This window comes from Homalodisca vitripennis, unplaced genomic scaffold, assembly GCF_021130785.1.
Source record: "Homalodisca vitripennis isolate AUS2020 unplaced genomic scaffold, UT_GWSS_2.1 ScUCBcl_5447;HRSCAF=12165, whole genome shotgun sequence".
Classification (NCBI taxonomy): Eukaryota; Metazoa; Arthropoda; class Insecta; order Hemiptera; family Cicadellidae; genus Homalodisca; species Homalodisca vitripennis.
In genome coordinates, this window is record NW_025781558.1 from 342 (window position 1) to 21924 (window position 21583).

Below are 21583 nucleotides of genomic sequence, written 5' to 3' on the forward strand. Positions count from 1 at the left end.
GACTGAGACAACTAATTACGGTTTGGTTTGATTTTATTTATAATATTGTTTCTATTTTTGGGTTATATATTGACCACAGTTGATATATTCGTTATGGAAGTGCAGCTAAGTATTTATTGAGGGAAAACCGCAATTTAGAACCAAAGAAAAGTTTTTGAGGCGTTTCTAGATTTGAAAACCATATCACGGCAGAATGGTGGCGATTTCTGTTTATGATGACTTGGATACCAAATATCATAGAACATTTGAGTACATGCAATAGTCAACTACAACAAATGCTTCCCTACTTCCGATAACTGATTGTGCTAGAAGCCGTAATTGAGTTCAAAATTGTGCGAATTTAAGAATAACTAAACGCTTTTAAAATCACTTTAGAGCACGTTTTGTTGAAAAATGCATTATTTTAATCAGCTAGTAGATAGAACGTTTGCTCTGGACTGCGAATACAATCACCAAGACATTAGGGTAATATACGGTGTAATAAGCTCGGGATCGAAAGGTTTACTGCGCCTCAACTATACAGCGTTCTGCGATAAAAATGAACTATGTTTTTTATGGTCATGTATTATCTGTTAGAAAAAGTTTGTTATAAGATGTTAGGAGTCTTGTTCTGCCTTTCAAAACTACGATAATTAATATCATTAAAGTTTTAAGTCAATGAGAATAATGGGAGATAAGGAAAAATGTTATTGTTGATTAAAATACGTTCTAATTTCTTTTTAATATCACCTTAAATATAGTGTTATTACACGATTAAAAATCAATGTATATTTGCTTTATAGTACTTATATTTCATTATAAATTAATTTATTATAAAAGCAGTAGTGAACATGATGTGCATTTAAAACAAATTGTATTTTTTAATATTTGAAACATTAAAATTATTTACTGGAGGCGCCGGGTATCGATCCCGGTACCTCTCTCACATGCTAAGCGAGCGCTCTACCATCTGAGCTACGCCCCCAGTTGGGGATTGTATTGTTACAGGAAGGTTGTAACACACATCTGGTAGATTCTTATAAATTCCTTTAGAACTATTAAGCCCCCGATAGGGCCTTATTGAAATCGTGCCCATGCCCTTCAGTCGGCCCGTCCGCCTGTGTGATAATTCTGGATAGAAGGTCCTAGAGAAACTTGGTCAATCAGTTTTTCTTGTGCTGAGGAACGCTATTAATTTTGGTGTCAGCTCGTTCGTCTGACCCTCGTTTGTGCAATAAATCTCAATTGAAAGGAGAGAGTTGAATCTTGATGCATGATTTCATCTTGGTCAAAGGAAGAATTCTGTTGGTTTATTGGTCATCAAGTTAAAGGCTAATCCGTACAAACCCCTGTTGGTGAAAAAGTAAAAGAGTAGTAGTCCGTCTGTGTGCCTCTCGGTTTGTGCGGTATCTATTTCGTTATGATCTGTTAGCTCCTTCAGCAGTTTATTATTATAACACTGCCTACAAAGGTGTGTTTTCAGCGCCTGGATATATATATATATATATATATATATATATTATATATATATATATATTTATAGTTTAAAAAACTTTTCCTGTTGAAAATTTATGTTAAAATATACATATTTTAATATACATGTATATGCATATTATACACATATATATATATATATATATATATATATATATATATATATATTCAACGCCCGTAGCTTTCTATTATTGTTCAGCGTATTTATCATGATATTTAATGTAATTTCCTTCGTTTAGTTTTCATTATAGACCATGTCTGTGTACTATGGACAAATACATGACTGTGACTGTGCATCCATCTAATCTAATATTGGCTTTAATTTAGAAAACTAAGACACCTTAAACTTCGTATCGCATTCAATTGCGAACGTTCTTATTAAAAGGTTTTGTAATTTGTGTCGAAAGTTTGTATATTTCTCTTATAATTTTTAGTTTTAAGTAGTGTTTTGAGGTGTTGTGAGGATTGTAACAAGAGTAAACACACATCAGCCTGTGTAAGATTAGACTTACATAGTATCTTATAGTACCAACCCTTAAGGGCCCCCAGATAATGTGATGCAGCGTGGTTCTCGAACCGTTGCGTAACTTTACATTTAACTTCCTCACTAGCAGAGATTATATCAACCTTATAAAAATTTATAAAATTTTCCTTATATTTCCAGAGGTTATTTATTAGAAAGGACTTCCTTCTTCCATGTGTAACTAATAAAAACAGTCATATTTTCCCATAAACTGCTGATAGTAGTTTTATATTCCCTAGAATTAGTACGTACTTTGTCTTTAAAAAAAAAAAATAGAGTCATCTCCCTCCAAAAGTCTTTAAAATTGTGTGAAAAGAGGAAGAAAAAAGAGAGTTGATTCTCTCTCATATACTTGACTTTATTACACAAGACTCTAGTTTAAGTTGTAAGTTTATAGTTTAGGCTGAGAATGAGAAAGGAAAAGGGATTATTTATATACAATGTTTGAGATTATAAATGTTAACGAATACAAAATCAGGAATTTAAAGTTTTTTTTAAGAAACACATCCAGTGTACAAAATGGTTGTTCTAGAAGCCATTCATATAAAGCGTTCTTCAATTTATTTTCCCATTTCTATAGCACAGGTAAGGTGGTATAGCAGGTTGTAGAGCCTCATTCTCATGTATGAAGGTTTCCTCTCATTTTAGATCCAGATGATGTGCTGTAGAGTGCAGCATTTGTGGTGTTGTAGGAGTGTACGTCAGTGTTCCTTTGAAGATTTCCCCCCAGCTGTTCAGTTTATTGATGTTACTTCAATTAATTAAGTTATTGTTTAAAATAAAGTGCATTTATATGTTAAAACTATATGTGAATGTAAATATGTACCACTGGAACAAAACCTCTTGTTGACATCACAACTGATACCACTTCATGAACTAAAGTACAGGATAACAAACACAAAGAAATAAAATATTATTAACTCCAATATTCCCTTCTAATATCTGACTGCAGCTCTGAATGTATAAAATTTTCTTGGTAGGCGTAATTATTGTCAAAAAAAAACACACACACACACATACACACACACATATATATATATATATATATATATATATATATATATATATATATATATATATATATATTAATGTAATTCAAGTAACTAGAACCCTTTTAAAAATCTTTATATTACATACACGTGTTTCGGTTTTTTAACCATCATCAGTGTACATTAACCTCTAAATAAATAAATAAACAATTAGATATACACCATGTGGACCTTTTAAACATATGTTAAATTTAAGTCACACAGTTGTTATTTTCTTATTAGTAATCTGTATTTAATATTTTTTTTTTTTTCAAAATTTTGTCTTATTTTTCAGATTACTATTTTAAAAGTTATGAGGATCTTTAGTATAATTTAGATAGATATGTAATTCTTCTTTTATGTTTAATTTCTCTCCTTTCCTTTCGATATCTAAAATTTCCATGTTCTTTTCAATATTTGTGTAGTTATGGTCAGTCTCCATTAAGTGTTCAGCAAAATTTGATGTTATATATATATATATATATATATATATATAAAACAGGGTGTAAATTAAGTCCTTACACGCCTGGATATATTCCAAACGGATTGAGGTATCGATGTGCAATCTTCACAATGGATTGGTATATCAATGTACAGATTTCACCGCACGTATTAAATTACTATTGAGTTAATATTGGGTTTTTGGAGGGTAATAAAATGTCACACCCCTTTTCAAAAGGGGATGGAAGGGGTAATTTTAAATTTTTCAAATCGCAACCACTATCTTGTGACATGTTATTTTAAAGGTTTATTTAATAGAAACACAATGACACTAATAAAACACCTCTACGCCGTTTCTAGCAAAAGTGATAAATATATTAATTCCTGATACGCCTAGATATATGGCAGCCATACCGTATATGGGCAACACCACGTGTCGCGAAACAGGGTTCACTGAGATTTTATAAAGTTTGTAGTTCATTCCCTTCTTATAGGCTACATGTGTTTCTATGTATCATTTTAAAATGGTGTATGATTGTAAACGATTTGTTTACAAATCGCCCATAAATCAATATAAACTATTTCGTTAACACTCATAAAAAAGCGATGGTGACATGCACCATCATCGAAGTGGATGTTTTCTTTACAGTATACTGTATTTCCATTATAGAAATGAAACATCATGCATAATTTCAAGTATATTTGTCTGTTCGATCTCGACATATAGTACGGACTGTCAGACAGAAACTAAACTGTTCCAGTTCCACGAGTTAAAGGTTTCGCTAACGCTTAGTCAATGCATTATAAATGTAGCTTAAATCCTGAGTGATAAGTAGCAGAATAATATAGGTTTTTGTAGTAGAATTAAAACTTTCCTATAACATAAAATTATTCACGTCTTCTATAATTTGCTTTAGATGTCAGTTAAAGAATCAAACCACGGACACAGGACAGCGAATTGTGTCTTATATTTGTTATGATTTATGTTTAAAGAAAATTAAAAAAATATTCTTCTGGAGGCGCCGGGTATCGATCCCGGTACCTCTCACATGCTAAGCGAGCGCTCTACCATCTGAGCTACGCCCCCAGTTGGTGGTGAATTAGTAACAGAAAGCACGTAATACAGAAGTTGTATGGTGAATAAAAAGTGTAGTATTTGCTTCAAAGTACAAATGGGTCTAATTTATTTATTTACAAATCTTATGATTAGCAGTAATCATCGATATGTAAAAATACGTTTTCTTCGGGCAATATTTAGTGCGCGCCTCACTCAGCTGCCAATTAAAGGTGTTGATTTTTAGTTGGGATAGTTTAAATTCATTTAAAGTCGTAGCGAATTTAGCCTTTTTTGTTGTCCCTGAAGAATTCACTAACGGTTACATTTAAACGTGGCAGGAAGTACGTAAAACACAGCTTTATTACAGGAATAAGAACGGTCTTAACGCTAGATTATAAAAAAAATGTATCTAGTCTCTGTGCATTGTAACATCAATGATATAGGAGATATATGCGTTATATAAATGTTACATATAGAGATAAATACACTTAAGATGTAAATCATTTTAACTTTAACTGTAACTATAACTATAAAATATATGTTTAATTACTTTACGTGCATATTTAAAATAATATTATCGCTACAAAAAAAAAAAAACAAAGTCAACGTTATAACATAATAGCGACCTATACTTATGAAAAGTACCTCTTCAGAAAAGTAGGCCCAATATCTTGAATTGGTTAATCGTGGTATGACCTTTATTGATAGAGAAACTTGTACGGGATACTTCAGACTTGGCAACAAACACTTTTGTTATTAAACTCTCTAAAAATTGGAATAAATTATTAGTTGTACAATATATTTAATATATATTGCAACTTTGTAAAAATATTTGTGTAAAAGTCCGCTAGAGCCATAGCAACGATTTCTTCAGATGGAACCGACTGCGACAATAGTAGGTGTAACAATAGCAGAATAAATCCCCACGAAATAGGGATCACAGTTTGTGGTTGAAAACATCATTCTTGCATTGCGGCAGTTATGTCAAAACATTTCTAGTTAAAGTCTTAGTGGTATTTATTCAGCTCATTTCATCACCAAATCTGAACTACATATGTTAGTTTTTTGCATAAAAAGTATATTAATATGGACTTAATTGATCTTGGAAGTTTTTGTCACCGCCCTTCCTTCTATATAGATAGATATTCCATCTGGTCGTTGACAAAGTCATGACCTTGATGTTATTATTCCATATCTCTCCACCATTATCGCTGGAGAGTTTTCCTTTCCTCTCTCTTTCTTATTTTGTGTGTTGGATTGGCTTTATCCATGAAACTATTTAAAACACTTGCTCAATCTCCATTTAAAATTTTGTAGTGATTACTGTATATTTATTTACTTCTTTCCTGTCGAAAGTATTACACATTTGAGTAAGCCTAAATCACTTACGGTTTTTGTTGTTGTATTAGGTTAGTACAATAGATTTTTGGATGGGTAAATTTTAAAGTCAGACTCCTTCAAGAGGTAGTTACTGAAGGTAGAGACACTTTATAAATTATTGGTCACTCCACGGATGTAGGGCGTTTCAAGCAGACCTTATAATCAAACTCAAAGAGAAACAATTGAGGATATCAAAACTGACTTGTTACAAAATTATATGACTGACGACTGGAGGAAACACGTTTTATAATTTTATAAAATTTTATTTTATACTAAACATAATTTCATGTGTGTACATCTCCTTAAAAGACCTGTACATTCCGCACACCTGTATAGCGTAACAGGTTCTATAGACCGTTTAACCTGAGTAAACTGAGCCACGGAACATGCGATGTAACCCCTGGAGCGTCACCCGGCTCGTATGTTGCAATGTAGTTGTGTAACCGTTCCATCACTTTATATTTAAACCGCTGTATTAGCTATTACTGTCGTAACAGGTTCTATAGGCCTTTTCACCTAAGTAAACTGAGCCACGGAACATGCGAGGTAACCCCTGGAGCGTCACCCGGCTCGAATGTTGCGGTGTAGTTGTGTAACCGTTCCATCACTTTATATTTAACCGCTGTATTAGCTATTACTGTCGTAACAGGTTCTATAGGCCTTTTCACCTAAGTAAACTGAGCCACGGAACATGCGAGGTAACCCCTGGAGCGTCATCCGGCTCGTATGTTGCGGTGTAGTTGTGTAACCATTCCATCACTTTATATTTAACCGCTGTATTAGCTATTACTGTCGTAACAGGTTCTATAGGCCTTTTCACCTAAGTAAACTGAGCCACGGAACATGCGAGGTAACCCCTGGAGCGTCACCCGGCTCGAATGTTGCGGTGTAGTTGTGTAACCGTTCCATCACTTTATATTTAACCGCTGCACTAGCTATTACTGGCGTAACTGATTGTAATTGATACTTGTTGCCATTCGATCAGTGTGACATACAGACCTGCCTTTTTGATCCAAGCCATTATATTGTCTTCACTTACCGACGAACTTGAAAATTGTGTATTTATAAAGATAATCGTCTGTTGTTGCTTATAAGTTGCCACTTTCTATTTTCATTGTTTAGCTGCCCACTGGACTGAAAGTAATAAAGGAATAACGCGGTTTTCCTATTAGTTTAGACGTCAAGATGGGTTACATTTTTGTATTGAGAACTAATCCAAACTACATAACGGTAATGTGTTACAAATTTACAATAATCTTTTTGTAATTATTGAGAATCCAATAAGTAATTCTTAAAACCGTGTCGTCTATCCCCCTGTCTGTTCATCTGTCTCTTTGTCCGTATGTCTCTCCATGTATGAGATAACTCAGTTAGAAAGTTTCTAGAACTAAGTACCTTTATATTGGTCCAAAGGAGAACTCTATTGGTTTCAGAGTCAAAAGGTAAAAGGGCAGCAAAGTACAGACCGCTAAGTTCACTAATCCGGACAGCGTTCGTCAAGCGATGTTGTGTCCTTCGTTTCTCCGACGTATCGGTTTATTAAAGACTAGGTCCTTCTTAAACAGGTCCTTCTTAAACTCTACCGATGTCTGTATCTGGTTGTGCGATAACTCTTCATAGAGAGGTCATAAAGACTTGAACCTATGTACCCTCTTGAGCCAAGGAAGAACACTATTGATGATAGGGCCAAAAGGGCAGTGAAGATTCGATAATCCAGGAAAAAAGATAGAATCAGGCTTAGTAAAGACTTCGTGCCGGTTCGTTGAATACTCCTATTGATAGTTTATTTTTACAAGTCCTATTATAACTGTATACGGAAACTACATATGCTATTTTTCTTTGTAGGAAACCTATTACTTTTTCCGTCTTTATCGTCGGTCCTCGTACGAGTCACTGGTCCGTGCAAGGACAACAGAATTGTTATCCTCCTCACAATCGATCACTTCACATGTAGCCCCTGATTTCCTCACTTTGTGTTTTCTCGCCAAGGTGGAAAGTCACGATAAATATCATTCAAGGCTTCCCGTAGATATGAACAGTAAGAGTACGCCATACCACGTGGCAGAGTCAATGTAACGAGTAACGTAGGAGGTCCAAACGTGTAATATCTCTTACAAAGTAATGAACCGACTAAATAGCAGATCGAGTATAAAGGGTGTCACCGCGTTTAAAAGTAACCGAGGGACAGAAGGCAATAATTGGTAGCATCAGATAGTTGCTAACTAGTGGCAGAATCAATAGATGAAGGTCCAGACGTGTAATACTCTCAATACAGTAAGTAGCCGTCAATAAATAACAGACTGGATGTAAAGAGTCAGATAACGATCTATTGAGAAATAAATAAGGGGAAGAAATCAATAGATGCTGGCATGGGACAGTTGCTAAGTTGTGGCAGAGTCAATAGACGGAGGTCCAGAAGTGTAATATCTCTCAATACAGCAATTAGCCGTCGATAAATAGCAGACTGGGTGTAGAGGGTCAAACAGCGCTGCGTTGAGAAGTAACCGAGGGGAAGAAGACAATACATGCTGACATTGGACGACAGTTGCTAAGCTGTGGCAGAGTCAATAGAGGGAGGGCCGGACGTGTAATGTCTCTCTTGTGGTGTTCACACTTATTTACATGCCTGGGTCCATGCTGCTTTGATCTGTTTCTCTGACATGCTGTGCAGAACTGACTGGACAGGTATTATGTACTCTTGGCGACTTAACATTATTGTAAATTAACCTGTTATTTATAACCATTATAACCACTATATCTCGTGGTTTAATTATATTTGTAAATGTTTTTATATTTCAGATTTTTATTGGATATGGCTTATTGTTATTTTATCGGGTAGATTTTGGCATTCTATTATTTTCTGCCAGACAAGAAATAAGGTAAAATGTTTTTTTCCTTCTTTTTTTAACTATTACAGTTAGAATGCATTCCAATCAAACTTTACTTCGTTTCAATAAATTCAGCTTACCTACATTTAATTATTAATTATTGTATGACTTTTGTAAATAAAACTTTACAATACATGTGGCATGTCCCATGTTTTGAATAGCCAACATCTTAATCACTTCTCTACCATATGAATTTAGCGGTATGTGATAAAATTAAAAAACAAAACTCGATATACATAAATAACACGTCAGTTGCTCTCTAATCATGACAACGCTGTACGTTTTATAAACATGATTTTATAGTTTATTAATGGGTGTAGTCAAAAGACGTAACAACATTTATATATGATAACGACTTAATCCATTTGATAAAAACGTTACTTTAAATAAATGTTTGTTAATTTACCGTCTTTTGGAGATACTTGAAGTTTTATTGTCAAATTAATGGCCGTTTGTGATACAAGAAAAGTGATTTGAAGAATCCTTCCAACTTTTCTTTCAAAATGACTAAGCAAATCTTAGGCCACATTGTTTGTGTTGACCGCCCGAACTGCGAATACTGCATACCACCACTCATTCTGACAAGTCTAAATGGAAACTTCAGTTACAACCTTTAAACAATGCACCACTGTTTTCCCTAATTTTAGGGTTATTTCAAACCACACATATTTTTAACACTCCGCTGTTTCGTAATCCCAAAAGTATTGTTCAATGATTCCATGTCTAAATTATAAAAGTAAAACTATTGAGAATACCTTACAAAATTACAAAATAACATTAGACGTACATATTAACATGATTAATAAATATTTTATAAGGCAATTGATTTTTAATAGTCGCCTAAACTGGCGGCCATCTTGATATTAGCCACACAATAACAATGACAAACTTCAAACAACTTTACATGCTTATATTTATTCGTTTAATTAGGAGAGACGTTTAATGGTTTTTCATCGTTTTTTTATTGGTTATCCAAATAAAATTATCAAATTATTTTGTATATCATCGTTTAAATACTCTAAAAATATTCACTCTAAAAGAAAACTCAAAAGCGCTTGAGTGCGTGTTAAACATGCCTTTAAAATGAGACATCTCCATAAATCTATGACCAAAATAGGGCGTACAGTTGTTTGGGATTTAACATTGTTCTTGTGGGGTAAAACTCAAAATAATAAATTTCAATACAGCCGGCTCTTAATTATATTAATTGTTTTTGCAACCATCACATAAGTATGTATTTCTAAATAAACTACCAAGGATAAGAATACATATTATATCTTCCTCCATTTCAAAGGAAAATGTACCTTTTATTCATCCCCAATGGATGTTCATTTTGAGATTAGTATTTTTGTAATATTGTAATACTAGTAAGTAACAGAACACCCGTCCGGTCTATCCTTCAGACTCAATCTGAAATAAGTTTGTTACTTACAAATCCCGCCTAACTAAACGCACCTAAGCGACATTGAAGTTCAGTAGCTTGTGGAGAGCCTTAGGGCATTATGGCTGATTTGAGAGCTGCTTCAATGCTCGTGCAAGGGCTTGGCTTAATGGAGACCGGAGACAAAAGTGTAACACCCTTGAAGCACCACTCGATACACTGCATTATATACTGCACCACACTTATGTCTGCTGAGGAAGGATTTATGAGCAGTTTCTTTGTTCGGTATTGTTTTGTGGGTATATATCTGTAGGAAATACCTGTAATTTGTAGTTTTATCTTGTGTTAAAGAAAAGTTTTAAATATAGGATATCGATAACGAACAACTATCGATCATCCTTAATTAATAAATACTTTATTGTGATAATTGACATTTCAGAAGACATGCTTGTGCTACATTATTTTGTGCATGGTTATTTATCTCTTTTTTATCATTGTATGGTATAAAATGCCTTGTATTATGTCTTATAATATTGTCAGTATTATTAAATTTCACTTCAAATATACATTATGTAAATAAAAACAATGGAGGAGTCCGCCAAAAATTGTGTCACATAACAGGACTCGTTGAGATTCAATGAAAATGTCATGTTTATTGCTAATTTCTTTATTCACAGACAGAACGACAAATATACGATAAAAATTTATACATCACCCGTTAAACAAAAGAGTCTTAAGACTCGTTAGACTATAAGTTAAATTGTTATAGTCTAGTGAGTGACAGTTTCAACTACGCTCAGCCAAAGTCCATGCCTGGGCATGCGACATTATAGAACTCATTCTTGCCTATGTAGAAGTTTGATGCAAAATTGCAAGTCTACAGATGACGTATTGCTCGAGATATCGTGCCACATGATACATTCACATTTTCGTTCATTAAATCGGGTTTCATATCAGTGTTTAAATAATAAAAGTCTACACACCAAGTCATCATGAAATGAAGTTGTATGTGATGAGATAGACCACTTTTATTAATATGTTGCATTTTAGAATCCCTTTGAGTTTGTTTACAAATCTATTCTGCAATTTCTTGTTGCTATCATTGTTATTTTATAATATACTACTACTATACACTTTAAATAAATGGTTAAACTTAATTTGTATTCTGATGATTATAGCTAGAAATAATAAATAACTCAGTATGATACAAATGTGAACTTTAATGATGATAAATTGACATACAGGTTTGAATTTTGAAACAAGATAGAGGATACAATAATGGTAATTTTTTTTAATTATATAGTTCTTAAATTTTAGAGCAGGGTGGTCGTGCTGGCTTAATGAAATAGAAACATTAGGTATTGTTTTTAATAAAAGATATTGTAATTTGAAAAATAATTTTCTTAAATTTTAATTATATTAATTTTGAATTGTTAGCCAAATCGATTGTTCCTGGGTTTTATGTTCTTCCAATGGATCACTGTAAAATTTTAAAGGAATTTTCTCACCCAATGTCCGTCTTCTGCTTCTCTGTACTTCAGTGATAATATGAATTTAATAAATTAACCTTTCTTTTGAACCAAATACTGCTGAATAAAATGTAACCAGTTTCTTTCTTTAAAATAATAATCTTGCTTCACTTCTTCTATATCCCTCTCTCCTCTAAACTTTTAAACCTCTGCTCTCTTCACTCAACAATCATCCCTGCACACTGTATCACTGACTTTAGTTTACTTTATAACTTTTGAGTTTTATATGTAATAAGGTGAATTTGGATTAATTTTGATATATTTAATTTTGTATTTATTATTGTTTGTATTAAAATTTGAGACAATTTTATAAATAATTATTCCTTAATTATTTAATTATTATTACAAATAAATTTCTAAATTAAATTAAATATTGAAATTAATATGAGATGGGTGTATGAAATGAGTCATTACAGTTACCTATAAGATCAATGTAAAAATATTCGCTCTAACGCTCAGCGAAATTCCAGATAACCATCGAACTCAGTGCTCCTCATATAGAAATAAAGTTTCACACACAATTTCAAGTTGGAAAGTCAGTTCGTATTCGAGATATCGTGGGGACTGACATACACACAGACATAAATAAATTATGTCTAACGCCTTGAGTGATAGGCTTTGCTAACGCACAGTAAATTATTGTATTTGTATTTTTAATAGTTTTTTTTTACTTGTATTATCCAGCTGTTTTAAGACATTTATCAGTTAACGTGCACCTAAATGATACTCGAGCAATAATAAGTGTAACAATCAGAAACATTTCTATTAATTTTTAATGTTTCTTTTACGCAAATTTCGTTTTGAAATGCTATGATGTATGGCATATATGTATGGAACATTGCTTTATTAATTGCTGAATCCTCTACTCTAAGTTACATTCTCGATAATTTTATTATCTTACGAGAATGTAAAAGATAAACCAAAACACGTCCTTGTGGTGATGACGTGGTCCGTATAAATGTAGTTAAACAGGTGATCTAATAAGTATCTAAAATATTGTTTACCACCCAAAAATGATCGGGGAAGGGATTTATATCCCCTACAAGAAATGTTTTATTTCTAATTATGGAGGGCATTTAAATGTTATCGCATGTAAAGGTTGTTGATATTGTTAAGTAAATATTGATAAGTTTCAGTTAGCAGTTTATTTATCTCTTCTTGGATTAATGGTTAAAGTGGATCAAATCTATGTTTAGTATATAAATAATATATAACTTGATATTAAAAAGGTTAATGTTTCGTATGTGTCTTAGGTAATATTTTTTTTATATAACATGGATTTTTGGTTTATTTTGTTTCTTACTTAACGAACTGCCAGGAACGGTATGTAATATATAACTTCGTTGTATGTAGTACAAATTTCAATACAACATAACTACTGAGAAACAGTAAGAACTGTAAGAAACTGAGACACAGTAATTAAATTTAGATAAACAGATTCCCTCATATAAATCAGGACATTCTTAATATTCTACCAATTCTATTAAGAAAATATTTCTCTGTATTATTTACAAATTTAAACAGTTTATGTAATGAATAAAATAAAAGTGCACTGTAATTGCTAGTCATATATTCAGTACAATATACTGTTAAATAATATACCAGCCTCTCTTAAGATGGAAAGGGATACGATACGTGTCAGCCGTAAAGATTTGCAAAGTAAAAATAAACTATGTATGTTACAATCTTGTAATATGTGCTAAAATATTTCTTTTGAAAAGACATTCGGAATATTTCAAAAACAATAACACGCATCAAAGTTTAAATAATTAAAGAAAAGAACTGGAGATATAGTAAAAATTGTTTTTGTCGTTCCATTTTACTATTGTAGATATTATTTGATTTACACATAGTTTCGTAATGTGGGCCAAAATTTCAGAGTACACTGAACAGATTTATCTTAAATGATCTCTTATGATAAAAATGTGGTTCTTGAGCATAGTTGATAGTCTCTAGAAAATTTATCTTTAATAATTTAAACAAAATAAAAATATTATTTGGAGGCGCCGGGTATCGATCCCGGTACCTCTCACATGCTAAGCGAGCGCTCTACCATCTGAGCTACGCCCCCAGTTGGTGTCGTTGTGGTGTGAAATCCTCTAGACCATTGCACAATACGTAACGGCAAGGGGTGCCTTAGGGCTGGGCCTCAGTGTGTTCACAGCCGCAGATCCAACGTCCTTCGAATGGTCGACCCGCTTTCTCAGCTGGCTTACCGAACGGCCCAGCTGGTTCGCACCAAAATGTTGACTCAGCTTGCAGGCTTATTTCAAATATTATTAATGACTATCGAATAATATCAGCAAATACTATCTATCACTCTCCAAACAGCACTTGTAGCTGTCAAGGTAAAAAGGTGAACATTAAAAGCACAAGTCGATCAATGCAATGCAGTGATTTTTAAGAATGCTACTTTCAGTGAATTTGAAAAATAGTTAGATCACACACATCACACATTTTATTTATAAGTGTCAATCAGCATTTGTTGGGCTTCTTTTTATTGCCGTCGTGGCTAAATCTTTATGAGCCTTGATATTGAAATGTAACAAGTTTACATTCAACAAACCTTTCAGATGTTCCTTTTTTTACAAATGTAAAAACTATCGTCGTTTTTAAGGAATATCAACATATCTTGCGTTCGTGTTAATTTGTAGCTAAGTAGCGACACAACACTTGATTAATTCGGTTTATTAAAAAAAAACTGAATCTCGACATTTCACCCTCCGAGCGTCGACCGACTTGTTTTAAGTCGACGGCACCTTTCTCTAAACGTCGCCGTCTTATTTTAAGACGGCGAGCACTTGCCGATCAAATTCATTCAACCCGCACTATTATTGGCGCCATATTATAATATTATGTTAATATATATAATATTATAATAATAATATAACAACAGAGTGTTTATTTTAGAAGAGGGCCTGTGTTAGCAGTAGGGTACAAACAAACAAAAAAACCCGAAAACCAGTATACCTTTTGTCAACAGCTTGTCATGTCTAAGACCTACGGGTTCAAAAGTCACCATGAGGCTGTAAAGCCATACATGATACAGCAGTATAATTATTATACATGGGTGGAGTGGACATGAAAGATAAATCCATCTATCACATATCATGCTCGTGGACCACTACTCGCTATTGGAAAAAAATCTTTTATAATCTCTTTGACATGGTAAGTTTTGACTCCTTCATCTTATATTAAAAAAAGACAGACAAGCCTATGCCCAGAAGAAAATTTGTGATGGTTCTAACTGATGAACTCACAAGAAGAGCACCAGAAGAAGTAGCCCCAACATCAGTAGAACATTTTATTGTTGTGTTACTTAGCAATACCAAATAGGCAAAAATTCAAATGTGTGCATATCCATGTAAGTTTGTATAACATTATTAATATATTCACAGAACCCTATAACCCTGTATATTTATGTGTTCATGACTAAATTTGCTATAATTTGCCAATTATGAAATTGTTGTAGAAGTAATATAATAATAACATGTGGATACTTTTATATTAAAAAAATAAAATATTTTCTAAAACACTTTGCCCTTTCACAGGCTGTTGCAAAAAGAATTTTTTTTTTCTTTTTACTTTTATATAATTATATTCTGTGATTCTTTACAAGAAAAATGATGTATAATACTCTATATTTAAAACCATTCTTAAGATTTTTATGAATTATGCAAAAAAAGACTGCAAAACCTATAAAAACAGGTGGACGTTTAGGGAAATATGATGGACGCTCGGAGGGTCTCCATGCCTCTACAATCTCTGTAATCACCATTCACCATGTTCCCACACTTGTCACCCCTCAGTACATTGTCTAACGTACATAATGTTGCCATGTTTACCACTCCGCGCACACCGTGTTTCGCTAGTCCCACTGCACTTGCCGTATTGCAGTTGAATTAATTACAATTCAACCGTGGTACGCATTACTTCCTCTATGTAACATTTAAACGTCAATTCGTGATTTTCATATTTATTTGCATAATGACAGCTCATACAAATTATCAGGTAATCATTTGAAATTTTTTACCGAAACTTTAACCACCTTAAAACCGTCCATCAACCTCTACATTCTCTAGGGGACTCTCTGGCCGTGTCACAGGTTTTCCGGCCGCATCACAGGCCAACCCTCGGGCCGCGTCACAGCCCTACCCCTCCGGTGCGCGTCATAGGTCAACCCTTTGGGCCGCGTCACAGGCCTACCCTCCGGTGCGTGTCATAGGTCAACCCTTTGGGCCGCGTCACAGGCAAACTCTCGAGCCGCGTCAGAGCCCTACTCCTCAGGTGCGCGTCACAGGCTAATCCTCGGGCCGCGTCACAGGTCTACCCCTCCGGTTTGGCGTACTAACTTACCTTCCCGCCTTCTTTACATATTTCCTTTTGTTTATAATCACAGTAATGTGCATATTATTTATACCGTACCCTAATTTGTGATTTAAAATAAACAATATGCACTTAAGACAGTTAATTATACTAATTATTCTTAATGCTAATTATATATTTAATTTTGTAACAACTACATGTGATAATACAAAACAATGTTACCTTATAATAACGATAAAATTATTATTGCATCTTAATATTCATATTTTAAAACATTCTTATAGTCTGTGTACACAATAACTTTGTTTCTTCACATTCCTATACCAAGTAATGTATTTTGGTCATACAATGTTTTTACTTAATCACTTAACAAATGCGTCAAATCGCGTAAGAGTTAAGAGTTAAACATTTACATAGTAAACCAACAGCACACGCAAAACCACTACTCGACTCGACTCGAGTTCGACTACTCGGTCGGCAACAGAGACACTCCGTGTTTCATGTAACATTTATTGAATAATTATTTATTTAATATTTGTATGCTTATTTAGTGATGTTATTAATTACATATTAATGTAGCATATTGTTCTGTATTATCACATGTGGCTACAACAAAGATGGATTTATAAAAAGCATGAAGAAATTAAATGAGACAGACCAATATTCGTATATTGAAATATTTTTAATTAAAATTATTTTGTTTTCTTAAGAAATATAAACATTTTTAAATGTCACTCATGAGGGCAATAAATGTGTATTATTTGCACAACTGAGGTGAACAAATATTTAACTATCAAGTTATATATGAAAAGTATAAATGTGACATAATATTAGTCGCACTGAAGTGTACTGTAGAGTGTAGGGTGGCAACACCAAAGCTAACACTGCAGGGATACAATAAAGAGTAGACCGCAATGGGGATGTACAAGGATATAATCCTGCAGTACTATGGTCGGGAAGTGGGATTTTTGGGGGGTGTGGCGGGGAGGGAACAAGGTGTGGTCTATTTACTTCTTCCAAAGGTCTGTATGCTCCTTGTTACGGGTAAATGAGATCAAATTGACAATCACGTGAGCTTGCTGTTTGGTGTGACTATCGTGCATTAGGAGAGTTCTAGTTACATTCATAACTGTTGACAATAACTGCTATACACGAACACACAGAACAACCACTGTACACTCAGCTGTTAAAAAATGGTCCCTGTGTTACAGACTATTTACCTTTTGAAGAATTTAACGTTTTGTCTGCAATAAAACATGTTATGTTCTTTTGAGATATTGTTGTATTGTTTTACCTACTAGTACAATTTTACTCATAATGTTATAACATTAAAACATATGTTATTTGTATTTGAATTTTTGTATTATTTTTGCATAATTGCATTTTTTTAAATATGGCGTGAATAGGAATAATTTTTTGTCATTACCATAATTTCCAAAGGACTGTAATTGATCATTAAGGTCCCCACCGAGTTTTCCAAAAATCGTGTCGTTACCTATCCATCTGTGTATGCGATAACTCTTTATAGAGATTTTAGGTACTTGAAAAAAAGGATCCTCTAAGATCAAGGAAGAATCCTATTGATTTTTGAACAAAAGGGCAGTCCGACTGTCTATCTGTCCGTCAGTGCGATAACTCTTGATAGGAAGAATGTAGAGATTTTTAACTTTAGTTATAGGTTCGTCTTAGTCCACGGAAGAAGCTTATTAATTTAGTATTAAAAAAATGCCAAGAGCAGTCTATCCATCTGTGCACCATCTCATTCGTTACATACTATCTGGTCCAGCGATATTCCAGACAGTTATTAAAAATATTTGTTACTATACTTGCGTTACGGCAGATTGAATGTGTTTGCCTATTTAGACCCTGAGTTTTCAGATCAGATCCAAGAGGAGGGATAGCGGGCACTCAGTCATGCCACCTTGGAAGAACTGGAAGCTAGGTCTTTTCCAGCCTCTTCCAGTCAAAGCGGGCAGGAGGAACCATACTTCCCCATGTTTAAATTGCATTTACACTCTAACAGTCATCCACCGTAAGACCTTTGTACCACATTATCTCGACATTTGCAGTTAGTGATATGCCGCTCACGGATATCCATTACCCAGATAAAAGTGACACATCGGTTTTTGCTGTATCCAGCGTAGGTTCTACTGGCACGTATAACCTAAACAGGCCAGAAGTAAACCTTCCCAGGGACAGCTGGAGTTACAAATACGGATCTGTATGCATCATAGTAAGTTTTGTAGTTATTTACGAAATTAAAATATATTCCACATTCACCTCATATCACAACGTCCATTCCAGAGTATGACTTTATTATGGTAATAAAATAGCGTTAAAATTTGGTTTAGCTATCTTGTAGTTAAATCTTGTCAACACAAATCGATTAAAACTTTCTGGAGTTTAAATTCTTGCGTTTAGTACTGTAGTAGCTTTCCAATTTGTAACAAAAGAACAAATTTCCTGATTTATTGCGTACAAAACGCACATACTTAAACCCATAGCTTGACTAATTTAGGACTTTTGCTCTGGTCGACAAAATAATTATTTTCTCTATTTTCTTTCCTTGATAGGGATTTATAAAAGAGTTTATGGTAAAACTGATATGTATATCCTTGACCCGCACCATAATAATAAGGTATCATGCATACTATTTGGCTATTCCATGGCATTTGGAAAGGTTATTAGAATTAGTTATACTGTATTTTATTCCTTGGCTCTGGTGAACCTTTTTCTACTTACCAATTTGGCTTGAGACCTAACAACTAACGTTTTATCTATACTATGACTTTTTGATAAGGTACTTTGTAAAATAATCTGCTTCCAGTAATTGAAAAGTACAGAGGTTATACAGGCATCTTCCAAGGTGTCTAAGTTTTCAGTTAGAAGATCAAAATCATTGTAGCCAAATTTAAACTATACAATTAACTTCTGGGACATTTTGGTGCAAGTCAAAGACAATGGTAGAATCGAATCCGTGTTTCTGGGACATTCTATAATGTTAATTTGTTTTACAGGACTTTTTCTCTTCACTGTGGGGGTTTGATTTCTGTCTGAAGAGACGTTCTGGGATAGTTACGTTTTGGCTGTTGAGTTAAAATGGCCGATCGACACTTTACCTTCCTCGTATATCAATATCGAGTGCCAAAATTCTCCTCCCACCAACATAACCTACACACGAACGGGAATAACCAGAACACCTTTGAACATAAATCCAACGACATAACGAAAGCGATATCTTCCTGTTCTATACAAAACGGGGGCCTTAGAACGATGGTAACTTGATTCTGTAATAGAATACCGTGTTGCATGGAGTTAACATAGAGATTATAAAAATCTCTCTGATAGGGTGTCACAAGATGGCGTTGCTGCTAAAAACTTTTACTTATTCCATTACATTTTTGGGGAGGGATGGATACATATTTAAGCATCGTCAAACATTTAGTAATAACATGGCTGCTGTAACAGACCGAAATCTAAACAATACACGATGCCTTAAACGTACTATGTATGTCCGCGACTGTTGGCGTGTTGGACTCATCTCCCCGTTTACTGGTTCAGGTATTCGTACAAAGACTGCAATAACAGAATGCGATCTAAACGAAACACGAAGTCGTAAACGTACCATTTCCAAGACTATTGCGTGTTGGACTCATCGCCCAATTTACTGGTTCAGGTATTCGTACAAAGACTGCAATAACAGAATGCGATCTAAACGAAACACGAAGTCGTAAACGTACCATTTCCAAGACTATTGCGTGTTGGACTCATCGCCCAATTTACTGGTTCAGGTATTCGTACAAAGACTGCAATAACAAGAATGCGATCTAAACGAAACACGAAGTCATAAACGTACCAACGTATGTACGGGACTATTGGCGTGTTGGACTAATTGCTAAGTTTACAGGTGCCAGGTATTCTTGTAATGACTGCAATAATAGAACGCAGTCTAAACAATACACGATGCTTTGAACCTACTAATGTATGTCGACTATTGGCGTGTGGACTCATTGCCAAGTTTACTGGTTCAGGTATTCGTACAAGGACTGCAATAACAGAACGCGATCTAAACAAAACACGAAGTCATAAACGTACCAACGTATGTCCGGGACTATTAGCGTGTTGGAGTCATTGCCAAGTTTACTGGCGCCAGGTATGCGACAACATTATACTTTCGGTCACGTGATTTACTTAATTGCTTTTAATATTTTAATTTTTAACATCTGTTGCAATAAATCGGTTGGTGTTGTAAATCTTCTTTAATTAATTAATATAAAGATTAATTAATATACTAACAAAATAAAATTATATATAAATTAATATAACGTTTGGTGCACTTATAACGTTACGTAAAATATTGACAGCAAGTCATTACATAACAAATCTTTATAGGGACTCGAACAATACAGCACCGGCAGGCAACTTCCCTCTTTGTGATGTAAATTGGTTTTTACATTACATGGTATCCTAACTGTCATATAATCTATATGTTTTGATGTAAATGTGAAAACATTTTATGTTTCATTTACAGATTTTGATTTTAACCCGCTAGTTTGCGATGTAAATGATACATTGAATCACTAATATAATCTACAATGGTGTATTACATATATTGCTGTAACAATTGAGATACAAATAACGCTTACAATAAGCACTAGTAGTTGTCCATAATAATAATGTTTTTACCAATACGAACACTGAAAATGTCTTATCGCTAACTTCGACACACACGTACGCACGCACGCACTTACATTATTTTGCTACAATATAATTAGGTACTTAATGGTTCGTTGGTGCAATTTCAATAACAGTTATAGCATAACAATTATCCGTACTAAAAAAGCTATTCTGTAGTGCTTACATTTCAATTCCCGTATTTACTCTAGGGTCAACTTGTGATTTTTGTGCGCTTTTTAAATCGAATTTCAATTAATTCTGAAAGAAAAACGGCCATATTATCTTGCAAAATGAACACATGCTTTGTCTTGAAATGGTTATTTGTGTACAGTGGATGTACAAAATGTGCCACTGCGAAGCGGTGTGTAAACAGTAAAGGTCATGATGATGCAGTAAAGTTGTGGCATGGCGAGCCACACACAGTCCAGGCTACCACTGCAAGGTAGGTGAGGCATCAGAACGCGTGTGGGCAGTAAATAATTTACTCTTGTGTAGCTGAGCCTTCAATTAAACAAGCCTCTCTCTGCCCTTTTCACTTCACCTCAATCCGTCTGTTTTAGGTGGATTTGGCATATGTTTTCTTATTTAAATAACCTTTCTGTACGAGAATATTCGACGGAGTATCAGGAGGCCATGGATAAAAAATCTAAATTTTTTTAATGCTGTATTTCATTTAAAGTAAGTAGTCTATTGTCCCCTATAAACAGTTTTTAGAAATTTTTACAATGTATAATATTTTGTTTATTAATATTTTTATTCATGCATCCACAAGCGATATTGTCTGCACCGACCACTGTAACCACGAAAACAAAATGTAGATTAAAAAAAGACTGTTTGATAATATTATAGTAGGGAATTTTATTTCCGAGCAACATTGTTT

At 33.9% G+C, this 21583-nt stretch overlaps 3 non-coding genes across 3 annotated transcripts; all 3 read right to left on the bottom strand.

Annotated features, from left to right (window-relative positions):
• Positions 1-889: 889 nt before the first annotated feature.
• Trnaa-agc lies at positions 890-964 on the bottom strand. The gene has a single exon. It is a non-coding gene; the product is annotated as a tRNA-Ala (tRNA).
• A 3515-nt stretch (positions 965-4479) lies between these two features.
• On the bottom strand, positions 4480-4552 carry Trnaa-agc. The gene has a single exon. It is a non-coding gene; the product is annotated as a tRNA-Ala (tRNA).
• Positions 4553-13698: 9146 nt separating this feature from the next.
• Trnaa-agc lies at positions 13699-13771 on the bottom strand. The gene has a single exon. It is a non-coding gene; the product is annotated as a tRNA-Ala (tRNA).
• Positions 13772-21583: the final 7812 nt, after the last annotated feature.